This window comes from Micropterus salmoides, unplaced genomic scaffold (assembly GCF_014851395.1).
Source record: "Micropterus salmoides isolate LMB-PRFRI ecotype aquatic unplaced genomic scaffold, ASM1485139v1 Ms_hic_scaffold_6, whole genome shotgun sequence".
Classification (NCBI taxonomy): Eukaryota; Metazoa; Chordata; class Actinopteri; order Centrarchiformes; family Centrarchidae; genus Micropterus; species Micropterus salmoides.
The window spans coordinates 31,280,386-31,295,821 of NW_024044348.1; the positions used below are offsets into that span (position 1 = coordinate 31,280,386).

At 40.9% G+C, this 15,436-nt stretch overlaps 1 long non-coding RNA gene across 1 annotated transcript; it reads left to right on the plus strand.

Annotated features, from left to right (window-relative positions):
• Positions 1-316: 316 nt before the first annotated feature.
• Positions 317-7,183, plus strand: LOC119889761. Its single transcript, XR_005442153.1, has 2 exons — positions 317-1,191; positions 1,776-7,183. It is a non-coding gene; the product is annotated as an uncharacterized LOC119889761 (long non-coding RNA).
• The last annotated feature ends 8,253 nt before the right edge of the window (positions 7,184-15,436 follow it).

Consider the following 15,436-nt stretch of genomic DNA (forward strand, 5'->3'; position numbering starts at 1 on the left):
AAAGCCGAAATCCCCAATATTTACGTTTTATATTTCAAGACGTCGAAGCTAAATGATCCTTGCCCACAGTGCCTGCTTTCTTTTTAACAGTCACATCTGTTCCCCTGAGCTCTGTTTGTTCAGTACATCGGCCTCTTGAGAGATTCCTTCAAAGGATCAGAAGGACTGAAAATGCTCCACATTCTCACTGCTCTGCTAATTGAAGAATATATATAAAGTTTATATATATATATATATATATATATATATATATATATATATATATGTATATACTTTTAATTTTGTAAAAAGGAAAAAAAAGTCAGCATTTCTTCTTTTTATTGTATTATTATTTATGTTATTGATTCTGTCACTGATGCTATTATTATTACATTTAAGGGGTAATTTATGATTTTTTAAATTATAAATAATATTTGAAATAAGAGGAGAAAAAAATAATTCCAACACATTGAGGATTCACAAAAATAAGGTCAAACTTGTCTGAAAAAAATAAAAATAATAAATATATATGTATATATATATATATATTTAATGGTTGTTTAGATAAAAGCATGATGACTAATTTTTTATGTTTACTATTAACAGGTGGGAAACATAAATATATAAATATACAGAAGTAAATACACGCTTTATCTCTTTGAGTAGTCCCACAACTAAACATGGACTGGGCTTTTCTCTCTTGCTTCCTCGCTTAAGTATCGATTGAGCTGTGCAGTATTACAGAAACACTTGAATCTCAGGTGGCAGGAATGTGTACAATTGATCTCTTCCACTGCGGCTCCCAGCAGTGGCTTTTTGCTCCACAACACAGAGCACCACAGGAAGAGCTGGGAGAACACACTGAAACACAATCGCTACAGACTAAGAGGGGCTGTCCCAGTCTGCCCTGTTCACTGTCACAATTTATTGTAGTGCTGTGAGTCTCATCCGCCGCTCTGCAGCTACCCTGAGAATGTGCTTTCAGCGTACAATAAACACACTCATAGGAGAGATTCATATGTGCTGCATCTTCTGAGCTCAACACAAACACACTCCTACATATTTTGATTTATTCTTAACATTTTATCTAATGTTTTTATTTCAGTGTTGGTTGTTTTCCCCAGCGTCTGAGCTAAATGGCTGAATGGCCTTTTGCTGCAGGGTCTGGAGAGGATGGGAACCATCAGCAAAGAAACATTACTCTCTCTAGCTGTAAGTCACTCCTGTCCACTTACTGTACACTTGAAGGTTCATTAAAGGGTTGGCTTTAAGTAAGGGCTGTATGCACAGCTGCCACACTGCAACAATAAGATCATTTGTTTCCAGTCAAAGATAACTTGTGTCAAGCATTATTTTGTACATTTGTACAATTTTTTTTTATTTTATAAAACTAGTTGAGATGATTTACTTAATTCTTGCATGCTTTGTTTATTTTTTAAATGATTTTAAAGGGTGTCTGTCTATATTTATATGACTGAATGAAACTTAATTGCTTTATAGAAATAAAAATAAATAAATTAGGGGAAATTTTTAAAAAGCTTATGCCATCTATGTAAGGAAAAGGTGGGGAACAATTTATGATCTCTACAGCTGCTAGCAAGTTTAGATGTGCCGTGTGTGTGTGTGTGTGCGCGCGCGCGTGTGTGTGTGTGTGTGTGTGCATTCTAGTCTGTCAGGAGAAAAAGCAAAAAGAAAGAAAGTAAAAATGAAGGTAAACTGCTTCTTAACTCAGAGACAGTAGCATCAGTGATGTTTCATAACATCTGTTTAATATCTCTTGTTTCTGCCCTCCACAGTCCTTCAGTGAGCAGGTCAGGTTGAGATGAAGCTGCATGGAGGCGATCACAGGAAGCTGGAGTCCCCTCCTACATCTTCTGCCATGTGCTGTCAGCCCCCCTGAGTCGATACAAACCGTAGCCTGGGGCCCGGCCTGGACTCCCCACTGAGGTTCTGGCCCACCGCTGAGAGATCAAAGACTCGCGGAGAACAATAGTGAGCCCCACTTAGCTGGCCGCAGTTCACTTTCCCCCGGACGCACAGCCACACCTGCCCACACTGTCAATCACACTCCGTTGATGGACCTGCTCAAAGGCCTGGCCACTTCCTGCAAGAACATATTTCTGTGGTGCTTTTACACATATTTATATAATTATGCACATTTATTGTCTAAATCACAACTGCAACTTTGGTCAGCAAAGTGCATCCACCTCTGACTTATAAGATAAGCATCCATTCTCCATGCAGGTGAAGTCCACAACAAAGGGGCTTCAAGATTTGTTTCCTCCATCTAGACCTCAAGCAGACAAGTTTGGCAGTTTGGTGATGATACATTATGAGATTAATACTTTCAGATTTTAAGAAACAAACAAACAAAAGAAATGAAACACTGATTTTTTTTAAACCCTAAAGGTTGAAAATGTATTTTTTGTGTGAGTTGCCAATCAGCTCTGCCTTTCATTTCCTTAATATTGCCTGTAATTGTATTTCATTGTAAGAAAAAAAGTGATTCTTGGTTTTATATTTATATAAACCTTACCCTAATTTGCGTTGTCACTTTCCTCCAGCCATTTCATGCTGGTTTTATCTTCCTGTGGTTCTCATCGTACTTCCTGTGGAAAACGGAGCCTGTCTGCTGCGTGTACACAGCTGGTTGGAAGACAAGACCTCCAGATTGTAAGTACAAACATCGAGCAGGATTTTTCAGGCCTGTACACTCTCACAGTTATCACAGACGAGCAATCAAAGTCTTCTAGGAAATATCTATCCTGCCCAAAACCAGACACCTTTTTTCTCTTATTGCTGCTCCTGTTTGTTCTCCATTGAAGTTGTGCTTTGCTCTTATGAGGTTTTGGAGATTGTCTTTGCATAGTTTATTTTTATGGCACAGCGATCTGGAGACTATCCAAATGTCAAGGTCATTTATCTTGCAGTTCATCCGCTCCTTGGCTTTTGTGTGGTGAGAAAGGGAGGCACAGGCCCATATTGCATTTCATGACCTATTGTGTCAAATGAGTACCCAGACAAACAGGTGGGAGCCCTAATGTGAGCTCCTCGTGGACCAGACTTTCCAAACTTGAGGCTCCCTGGCCCATCCTTTAATAAGGCACTCATGCTTGCAGAACGGCCTCAGTGCTCTGTTTCGCTCATCGTTAGATGGGAACCTTCAGGGATGCTAATGAACATACAGTGAGGGTTTGTCTCATGCACAGTGCTCCCGCTATCTGCGTCTTGCAGTTTATCATCACCACTGAAATTGCAAGGCCATTTTACTGGGCTTTTACTACAAGGGGGACATTAAGCCCATTGTGATGCTAATTCTTTAAAATTTGATGTCTAGGGTTTGTTCTTTCAGGTCAGAGTAGGTTTATGAGACTGGGTCTTTTGACAGAGTACAAGCACCTTTTTTGTTATCGCAGAAAAACCTGCAGTCAAGGGTTGTCCTCATTGCCTCTAAAGGCAAATTTAATTTAATGTGCATTTCCATTTTACAATGAATCACATGTTTCCTTGTTTTGTACAGTAGAATGGAGACAGATCGTCTTTCTTTGGTTTTAAAGAACAGCTTCAAGATTAAGTAGGCTGATTGTGGCCCTTTCACCATCAGAAATACGGTTTGGTAACCCTAGCCAGGCCTGTCTGCTCTGGGGCTGAAACACACACAGAGTTGGGGACACTCTCTGTTAATGTCATCTCACAGATTCAATTTCCTCATTGCAATCTTACCACAAGTCCCACAACCTCTGACACATATTCTTATTCCTTCTCACAGTGTCAAAGCATGCTAGTGAGATGGAAAGATATTCTGCAGCCGCAGAGATATTGATATCGAGCGTCAAGATGGGATGTCTGAGGGACTAGGAAGAAGCCCTTCAGCCGCTTGTCAGGTGTGTTTGATTCCATAGGTGCACCGGAGAGATGTCTCGAGTTTATTGAATTTGTCATTTTACCCTGGGAGTGAAAAGGGCACCTGTGTGCTGCCGTAAGCCCCAGCGCCAAGACCGCCACCCACATCACATGATGACAGCTGATGTGCAGGGACAACCCTGAAGCTGTTGATTTATTTTTTTTTTTTTTTGAAAGCAGTCCATCAGTCTCTGCGTACATTATTCATCAGGGAAACAGCTGAAAGGATATTTACTTTGTCAATTTTCTCATAAAAGCCTCCTCAGGCACAAAAAAGTCACCCGTGGTTACAGCAAGAAAAATGTAGCTATTTCAGTGGCAGGTTCAGTGCTCTGTCAGGCTCAAATTGAAGACTGTTGTAGTTGTGGATACTGGCCACCCACATCAGTGCTAGATCAAAGCAATGGCCTGCTACAGTGCCTGAATATTCAGTGACGTTACTGGAGTGTGATAGGTTCTTCTACTCAGTCACTGACTGTGGGAAAATGAGGAAGGTCTGATAGAGATTTTGCTCTGTTCTGTCTTTTATGGGATTTTGGGTTGCTGTACAGTGTATCTCACAGGTCAAGATCACAGGTCTGCCACCCACTCCTTTAAAAACGATTCACTTCTTTAGTCAAGGTTGGTTTTCTCATTGGACATCTTGTTGTAACCAAGAGGAAAATGGTTTCCTCCGTGAAATGTGTAATCAAATGTAAGATAAGAAATGCATTAGGTCATGGCAATTCCCACAATGTGCTGTTTGATATGGAGATGTCTGTGTGTCTGTGTGTGTGTCTGCGTATATAACCCAATTGCACCACGAGAATTAGATGTTTGACTCCCACTGGTTCCACCGGCACTAAAACTGCATCACTCATCAGATTAAAGCTCACACTAAATGGCATATGTTATGATTACGTGATTTCATGGACGTGTAAGTGTGCGTGTGTTTTGTGTGTGGGGGTCTTTTTGTACATGCCTTTCTCATGCTCAGTTAAGTCTGTGCCACCTGTGATTAATAAAAAATATCCCAGATCCAGCAGGTTAATGTTTAATCAATCAACTGGGAGAGAAGCCTCTAAATGGCCTAGTTTATTTTTAACCACAGCATCACATTAAATCCACGAGGTTTTTCACAGCCAGAACTCATTATTTTTGCTTTCAGCTAATGTTTATCAATCTGTGGTGAGAATATTTAATAGGAAATAATGTTTTCCTATCAGGGAAAAGTATGAAAGGTTTCAGCTATCAAGAACATAATGTTTTGAAATGAAGAATGAAGGGCTAAAATGTCACAGAGCAAGCTCAACATGTACAGTAACTGACAGTGTAAAAATCCAGCTTGTATCAAGTGATAGTGGTGATATTTAGTTTCTTTCCCTCAATCCTTATGTTAGTAATATTTGTAGCACTTCTTCTGCCATTGTGTGTTTCCTTTCCACTGTGAGCTGCCACTGTGTGACTTGGCTGAAGCACTTGCGCTATGAAATCAACACCCCACTCTCTAGCAATAATACTCTCTGAGGCTTGGCCAGTTTACTAAATAATCGATCCAAATAAAAGCAGCAGATAAAATTGACTGACCCTCATATACTTAATTATTGCAGCTATTTGACCAAATAGCATTTTTCAGGATGCTCTGTGTCACAGGCCATCAATATTCCTTTAATCGCTGTTAGTTATTGCCCTACTTTGTTACTGCTGTGGATGGCCAGTCTCCAGTGGTCAGTTTGGCCCAGGGCCGTGAGGGAATGAGATGCTAAATGGTTGCGCAAACAATTTGATTATGCTGTTTAATTCCCGTCATATAGATCTGCCGGGCCTGCTGATGCAGTCATTTCTGTGAGGCTGTACAGCAGAGTGCTGACCTGCCTGCCTCACACCACCGGCCTTGAAAGAGCTGTTTTTTCCTCCATGACCTCAGCATCAATAGTGGCTGCTCCCTAGGTATGGACCGGTGTCTTGCAGGTTTCACCTCTTACCACTAACCTTTCAGCGCTTGTATGATGGAGCTCTGTTCAACATCCAGTCAAGTTCAAATGTTGAAAGCTCTGGCATGCTGCGTTTGGCCCTCAGTCCTTACCTAGCTGAACCAAGGTGCTGCAACACATGGTGAGTTTAGGGTTAACGCTCCCCACCGAAACAGACCGCCTCAGCCAAGTGAAAAATGAGAAATGAGCAGGGCAAACTCTCAGGCCCAGTTGCCCAGTTCCCAAAATTAACATTTCAATTCAAAACCAATAATAACGCATTGTGTCTGGTATGAATGAGGGCTGCTGCAAAGGGAAGGCGATACCTCCTGTTCCTGTGTCAATGAAAAAGCTCCTTCATCTTCTGCTAAAGGGCCCACACAGTCTGAGGTCAGCCAGTCAGCCTTGGTTACACTGCACAGGCATGCCTGGGTGGACGGCTCGAGCTTCCCGGTGCCTTTACAAAAGCCAGGAACTACAAACACACACATGCACACACGCACATACACACACCTACACAGGCATACACAGAAACACTCATGTCATGCTCTGCATGCGGTTGATGGCTCTCACGTTTTTCCAAGGACTACTTAGCATGTTGAAAGAAAAGTACACTGTGTTCTTTGAAATTAGTTGCTAATAGCAATATCGTATGACCATTTAAGCTTTGGCCAGATATTGTCATTCAAAACATAAGAATTGAAGGAGGGTAAATAATCTCTACATGTGCATTCCTCTTACTTCTCCCTCTACTGTTAGGCCTACATTCATACAGTGGTAACACCTTATCTACTAGAAATTTGGTCTAAAACGTGCTGTATCTTGAGTGTGAATACTGTATGTCTCTGTTCACATAAACCCTCTGATATGCTGATTGACAGGATATCTCAGGCAGTTAGAAGGGGCCACAAACGAACACACTGTGTCAGGGGTTTTGGGCATCTTGGCTTTTGAGAATGGGATTGGGAGCCAGCCTCTGCGGCTCTGCCAAGAAGGTGTCAGAGCCGACCTCTGCTACATGCTCTCCTCCATCAGAGAGCAGATTACCAGTCTGGGAGGTGAGAGAGAAGGATACAGGGCAATTTCAAGAGAGCATTGTGGCTATTTCGTCCGAGACTGAAGGGGTGCAAGAGCCTATCTGCAGGCTGTCTGTTCTAAGCGATGCAAGCTGTGTTAGTGTGAGTGATTCCTTACATGTACTGCACTGTCTACAGGCAGGTGGCTTGTCCTGGTGGGTTAATCTTCCACAGCTGATGTTTCATTTTTATATTCTAGTGTTTAAGGTATTTTACACTAAAACATTGGTTTGGGACAGTACCATCAATAAAATCTCAAAAGATCAAGTACTACACAGAAAGTCACTGTTGATAAAAGTCATTAAAACCCCAAGTGCTGTATTAAACATTTAACAAACCTCACCTGCTCATCTGAGGCATTTTGAAAAAGGATGTACCATTTTAATTAGTGAGCTTTAGACATGCTGGTAGGCAAATTTTGTTATCTTTGGACAGAGCCAGTCTTTATGCCAAGCAAAACTAACCAGCTGCTGGCTGTAGCTGAAACTCTCTGCAAGAAGGCAAATAAGTGCATTTCCCAAAATATCGAATACTGGAGTTTATATGATCAACATGATTTTTCATTGTCCACAAACATAATGCTGTACTACATTTATCATAAATTTGCTTTAAAATGGTATTTGAATATACACTGAACAAAATTATAAATGCACTTGGGCCTTCCAGTCAGTATCTGGTGTGACCACCATTTGCCTCACGCAGTGCAACACATCTCCTTCGCATAGAGTAGACCAGGTTGTTGATTGTGGCCTGTTGGTCCACTCCTCTTCATTGGCTGTGCGAAGTTGCTGGATATTGGCAGGACCTGGAACACGCTGTTGTATACGCCGAACCAGAACATCCCAAACAGGCTCAATGGGTGACATGTCCGGCGAGTATGCTGGCCATGCAAGAACTGGGATGTTTTCAGCTTCCAGGAATTGTGTACAGATCCTTGCAACATGGGGCCATGCATTATCATGCTGCAACATGAGGTGATGGTCGTGGATAAATGGCACAACAATGGGCCTCAGGATCTCATCACAGTATCTCTGTGCATTCAAAATGCCATCAATAAAATTCTCTGAAACGCCTTTGGAGAAGGCTTATGGTAGAGAAATGATGTTTCAATTTATGGGCAACAGCTTTTATGGACATTCCTGCAGTCAGCATGCCAAGTGCACACTCCCTCAAAACTTGCGACATCTGTGGCATTGTGCTATGTGATAGTACTGCACATTTTCGAGTGGCCTTTTATTGTGGCCAGCCTAAGGCACACCTGTGCAATACCCATGCTGTCCGATCAGCATCTTGATATGCCACACCTGAGAGGTGGATGGATTATCTTGGCAAAGGAGAAGTGCTCACTAACACAGATTTTGACAGATTTGTGAACAATATTTGAGAGAAATAGGCCTTTTGTGTACATAGAGAAAGTCTTAGATCTTTGAGTTCAGCTCATGATGAATGGGGGCAAAATCAAAAGTTTTGCGTTTAGAATTTTGTTCAGTGAAGTTGACTGTGCATCTTTTCCAGCATTCGTTCCACTCCTGACTCTTATGAACAGCAGAAAAAAAATCCAGGGTTCAGACAGGTTTAACTAATGATAACAAGATCCACGTCATAACCATTAACCCACCATTTTCTCTTGATATACAGTCACTTTTGGGTGATTTATTAGTTTATGATTCATTTTTTTAAGGAATAAGACAGAGGCATGCCATCCAATGAAGTCATAAATTGGTGTTCACACAGCAAGTGTAATTTCAATGTATATGTTTCTACTTTATATGATTGACCTTATATTAGGCATAAAAGTTATACCAAGATGGAGTAACGTAAAATAAAATTGGAAGGTAAAGAGCACTCATGATTTTTATGTATGAAAACGTTACCATTGCATATCTATACTGAGATAGAAATACTGGTCCAGTAAACGAGTGCCAAACCTGCTCTCTCCCTGTAGTTTCCAGGTATGAATGTGTGTTAGTGCAGGACAAAATATATACGTAAAAAAATAGATCAAATAGATAGAAACAGCCCACATAACATATCCATGATACAAAACCCACCATCATTATGCTTTTTTGTGAAATACCTTGCATGGCCAAGGCAGTGTCTTTTGGCTGGCAGTGATGACATCAGTGTTCCCAGCGAAGAGACCAGCTCCACTAATAAGGCGCTGCTGGGATTGCCGCCCGCTTAGGTTGTCAATGAGTCTGTCTTGATCTGAGGATTAGGCCAGTCGTTCCAATTACAGCCTGGTGTCTTGAGGTTTGTCAGGCATTGACACAGACTCCTGTCGATGGCCCTGGTGCATATTCCAGGACCCCGCTGAGTGACAGGCGCCAGCGCGCCAAGAGACGATCACACACCGTTGAGTGTTTGTGCTTGTGTGGCATGTGTGGGGTGTGTGTATGTGTCTATTCCAAAGCATTAGTTTCTTATCCATGTAAGAGCTATCAGCTGAAAATGAACCTGTCCTACTGTACAGTACATAAACTATGAAGGACGAGGTAGAGTGGTGTGTCTCATTTCATGCTGCAGACTCTTAATGACAGTCTATCACTGGCATAAGAATGGTGATGTATCAGATCGCTGTCAACTGTGGATATGAGAAAGTCATCAGTTGTGGCTGCCAGTCTGTTAGAAAGAGTCTTGATAATTTATTGCAATACAGAAAAGAAAGAGTCACACTCTTGGATCACTCCACAAGTCTTTGGCGAGCAGCTGGACCTCCAGCTACCTCATGGTAGCACAACAGCAAGAAATGAAAGGGGACCTCCACACCGACCATCGGATATTCTAGAAATTGCTATCCTGAGTCTATAATGTTCAAGGAATTAGTGGGGGTTTTTTGTTGTTTGTGTGTTTCCTTCAACCTGCCTCAGTTATACTTGCTTAGGTCTGTAATCTCCTGCATTAGAATGTATTGTATAGAGGTTAGTTTTTGTGGAAATAAACAGATTCAGAATGTGATCAAAATATGGGAGAAAATCTGTCACCATGAAGAAAAGTGTGAGGGCGACTGACAATCTTCCCTGGAAAATAAGGAGGGCAATTTGTATCTGTTTCTCTCTATGATGGACTCCACCTGTGTGATTGCAAAACACCAGTGCAAATGGCAGGTTGCACTGATGATATCGACACCAAAACCTAATATTTACTGTCGATGTTTTAGATTTAATACACTGGTTCACTCCATAACTGCATTGGAAATATGGTGTAACACGGTCTTTGAAAAAAATATAGCTTCTGTATACAGAGACATTACAAGTATGTAGCAGGTATGGGTGTTCCCTCTAAGCACAAATATGGCTTCTGGTGTGTATGCACAGCTCAACTGTTGTGTGAGTAGCACTCAGTAACTTGACATGGCTTGGCTGGACTCAGCCAACTCTCATCTGGTCATCTCTTCTAACTCAAACCCCCCTCCCTCCACACTCACACACACACACACAAAAGCTTGTCGCCTGGGAGGCCAGCAGTGACTTTACACCCACAGAGGTGGGTCATGTGACACAGACTGCTGTGTCCCAAGTTTGATACTTAATATTCACCACCTGGTGTTATTTACATGCCATTAAAAGAGAGATAGGTGCTGCCCTCACTGCCTCTTTGTGCGTTCTAAATGAGAAATCCTAATTGCATTATGTCAGCCACTCAAAAAATAACATCTCTGCTATGTTTTTTAATTTCATAACAGTTCTTCCCTCCATTTTTGCCGGGTGTAATACTATCTGCGAGCGATGTTAGCAGGCTGTAATTAAATATGAATGAAGTGTTGTTGGTTGCATGGCCAGTGTGTGTGGTTGAGTGCTGGCCTGGGGAAGAAAGCTCATCAAATCAGTTGTGTTGGTGTCACTCTATAACACTCCATGACAGGGAATCTCGGTGGTCCTGTGTATAAAGGGGCTGGGAATCACCTGTATTTAGAGTTAATGGATTCAAAGTAACTCACAAGCTCGCTCTTTAATGAACGCTGGATTGATAAAAAAGGGCCCCCTGCTCCCCCTTGTCCCCTCATTGCATGAAAAACATTTTTAAATTGCATGCTGGCACAGATAATTCACTTATTCTGTGTAATTGGATACTGACCAGGGTTAATATGTAGGGTGTCATTAAATGGAAATGTAGAGTTGTAAAGGGGGACTGTATGATACAGGGAGTCTTTTATATAGAGCTGCCCCTATGGAGCTGATTGTGAGCTCCTTCTTCTAGCTTGCAGGGACCTTCTTTATTTGAGGCAACTCAGGCATGAATTCTGCGAGGGAAAGATTGGGGACAGTTATATTCACTTCTGTTTGTTGCCCAGTTGAATGAAATGACCTTTAAGATAAAGCGAATCTCTTGAGCAAGTCAGGTGAATAAAAGGCCGCACAAATAGGGCAGATGTGGTGAAAGGAACGTTTTAAATTTGTCAGTGAAGGAGGCCTGATCGTCCATGGATAGTTAAAAGACTGTTGTTTGCTGGTAACCCTGTTCTGCCACCACAACAATGCCACATGGGAGGAGGCACTCACTGTCTCTCCTTATTTTGATTCAAACAAGATTGAACACCAGGGAATTACTTTTCTTTATTTTTAAAATAATTGTTCAGGAAAAATCCTGTGATCCCCAGAAAATTATTTTTGGTTGGGGGAATGCAGCAGTGGAATAATGTAGGGTAATCTAGAGACTGGTTAATTAAGTTTCTCCCTCAACCTCCATTCATCGAAAGCCCTGTAATTAGCCTTCCGAAAGCAAAGGTATTTTCTTCGGATGGGTCAGTTTGAATTCCTCCTGAATCCAATAGAGAATGCAGAGCTTCTGTGGCTTCAGGAGAGGCCTATAACCTGCATTCTCCCAGTGACAGCAACACTGTAAAACTTAACCAAACGGTTAAACATGTTCTAAAGAAGGCCCATTAAAAGCTAAAGAATGTGGAAGTATAGTCAGTAATAAAAACAACAAAATGAAGCCTTTTAGTCGCAGCCCAATTTTTGTTTTGCTCGGTAGTCTGGTGTCATATGTGGTTTGCCACGACTCACCAGCTTTGCCACCTACAGAGTGGGCAGACTCCCGGCTGCCAGGGTACTTTCAGTAAGGAAGTTAATCATATACCTTAGAGTAGCGCGACACAAGAAAAGCGGTGTTTGTAAACCTGCCCCCACGGCTCTGCCAATAATTGGCTCTACAAGTGACTGCCTCGGCTTCCTGTCAGCATTATATCTGTGTTCACACCAGCCCAGCTGGTAAGACATTTGTTCCTTGAAAACATGGCTGCAGTTTTGATCTTTGGACTGTGAAAGCAAAGTAGCTCTCACAATGGTTGTAATGTGGGGAGGATTTTCCAGGCTGTGGAGGAAGCCAGGCAAAAATGTCCTGCTGTCTCAGCCTCACAGTGAATTTTGTTGGTGCTCACTTTGCTCTTTTGTTACATCTGTTTTAGGATGTTTAATGAGTGATTGTTGTTCATTGAATACTCAGTGTGAAACACAATACACCTGTACATCACTTCATGCACTTTGGTTGGCCTATTTCTTCTTCTTCTGTCTGCTTCTTGTAAAATCCCCTCCATTCTTGAAATACATGTTACCAAATGTGGTGGAAGAAGTACTCACATCACACATTTATTTAAGCAAAATGTTTTTTGTGTCAAAGTACTCGTTATGCTGGATAGCCTCTTTCAGAGTGTTAACATGATTTTGTTATCTATTGCATATTTTTGGATTATTAGCTTATTCTCAATATGTGAATGACAAAATAACATTTGAATGTTTTAGAAGTGGAGCTAATTTGACTACTTTGCTGGGTAGTTTAATCTATAACAGTGCATCTTTATTTTATAAATGATCATATGTTTTAGATTTGGAGTAATTTAGTAAAAACAATATTTTCCTCTGAATTGTAGCTGTGTAGAAATATAAAGTAGTATAAATACCACTATTCCACTATAATATCACTTTATCAAGCAGATTTCATTCATACCTAATGAAGCATATGATCAAATGGTACATTTACCAAGCCATGTGTTTTATATCCTGTGCTTTAACTCATGTTGCGTATATATTTAAAACATTCTTCCAACACAGCTTTGTAAGCGAATTTTGAGAACAATTAAAACAAAGAGCAGAACAAAGAAACTGAGTGGAGCCAGGCATGTTTGTTGCACCTCATGGCAGTGTACAGATTGTTATTAGGATGCAGGAGCGGAACTTTATTTTGAAGTTGACACATGGCAGGAATCTGTGATTAAAATTGGAAATGTTAAATTACTGCTGGTGACACCTCGACGTGTGGAGGGATGTAACTTCCTGTGCATCTGTCAAGAAATACTTCCAAGCACCTCCCAAGCTGCTGCTGCTGTGCTCGTATCTGCACCTCAGCTCTGCTAATAGACCATGCAGGGAAAATTGGGGAATGGGAAACACTTGGAATATGCCCATAATGAATCATAGTAACCCTAAAATCAGAGGGTAATGATAAATTTGTAATAGTAACCACTTGTATGGCACAATTCAGAACACACACACAGACATCTCTTTGATTTCAAAGCAGACTTTAATTTTGTTTGTTTCTTTTGCTAAAAAAAGACATACATTAAGATATGTTCATGTGACAGATGTTGAATATATTTTCTCTTTTTTCTTGATTAATACAGGATGCATGAACCTTTGAATGTTGCATCATGTGTTTGTTGTTCTTTTGAAGGGTGCGTGAGTTTCTGACAGATATCTTAGCCAGGTACCAGGAGGAATAGCTCAAGTTGCAGCCACTCGGCCACATGTGTTTATAGCAGTCACCCTTGTGTAATGAAGAATCGCTCCTCTTCACTTCTCACCGGATACATGTATGGCTGAATATGACTTTCTCTGGCTGCTATTCCCATTTATAGACAGGCTAGATTTGTTTGGGATTTTTCTGGAAAACCACACTCTGATGAACATCCTGCCCAAGACATTTAATTGTGGCTGCTCCATTTTGTGCACAAGCAGTGCTCTGCCTTTTTAAGACTTGTTTATTCAAAAGCATCCACAAGTTGATTGTAACCTTATTTTTTCCTTCCTTTGGCAGTCACATTTTTCAGGAGTTTATGAACTTTGTTGGATAGTGAAGGGAAAGGACAAGTATTCTTGTATATAATTCATATATTTATTATACAATCAATTTTTTCATAAATTGTAAATTGACTTGTGTTTATTGAACATTTTGGCCAGTTTTTTATTTTATTTATTATAAAACATCTTGTATCAGTATTTGCAGTAATTTTAACAAACCTCTCCTTGATCCTCTCACAAATTGTTTTTATTTTCTTACTGTTGCTTACCTTGGGGTAGAGGCAGTAATAACGAAATATGAGCACAAACAATACTTTGAATGCATGAAGAGAAACCTCAGTCATAAATAGCAGTGGGCGCAAAGCTAAATATTGACTGTGTGACTCCATACTGATGTCTCCTGTGACTATGGGCCTTTGTCTTTTTCACCGCCAGCCTGTGGTAATTGAATTGTAAACAACACCCACCATGTTATTATTTACTGGGCTATGCTACTCAAACTATTCGACCAGCCACCGCCTCTGCCACCGGAGCAGAGCTCTGAGTCACTTTGACGTGTTACCTAAAAGGCAGTGAAAACAATATATGGCCAGCTCATCCATAAGTCATGGCATTTGCCGCAGCACCGGTGCATCCAACAGAATGGGGCTTTATGAATGGCACAAAGTCTGTGAATGATAACGGTCATTAATATGTCCATTGAGGGTCACCACATTCATGCCACATATCAAATCCCCTTTGAATGAGATCAGTTCCCTCCTGTCAGAGCCCATTAGATCCGTCCCACAGCCCCAGTGGCCAGCTGACAAGGGAGAAACCCTAGCCCCAGCCTAGCACCATTAGCATTAGAAAATGAGCAATCAGCTGGAATGAAGCGCAAGAGGAGGGGGGACTCATCCAAACTTTAGTAGTGATACCCGGCAGATAAAACGTAAAATGTTAGACCGTGTCAGAAAGGCATTGTTCTCTACATTGATATTTGTGCTACCATTTTTCTTGTAGAACATTTTTAATTCAAATATCTGAGTTCAATACATTTCTAAGTTTAGTGCATGCCTTGTGGTTGGTTGTGTGTCTTTTAAAGGCTGCACAATTCAACTACTTCCCCTCCACTGAAAATGTTCCGGCTGCTCATAGAAAATTGCGTTGAACCTCTTTGACTTTGCGAAATAATTGAGTTAAAACACTCGATAAAACATTAATTAGCTTAGCGGTCTGGAGCAGATAACATAGATAAAACCCTATGTAATTCATATTGATTAGAATATGCACATTGAGCGTAACCTCTTAAGACAAGTTTTCCTTATTAAATGGACACAAAGCCGAGGTCATTATTCGTACAAAGAAAGATCGCTTTAGATTTTATCTTTTCACATAAAAAGGTTTGATTGGATTTCTTTCTGAGGAAGCTGCACAATCTATTTTATTCTGGTTTGATTGTATTACCTCTTAATTAGTTTGTATATTGAGTAGAACAGGCCTTATTGATTTGAGGTGCATTCATTTG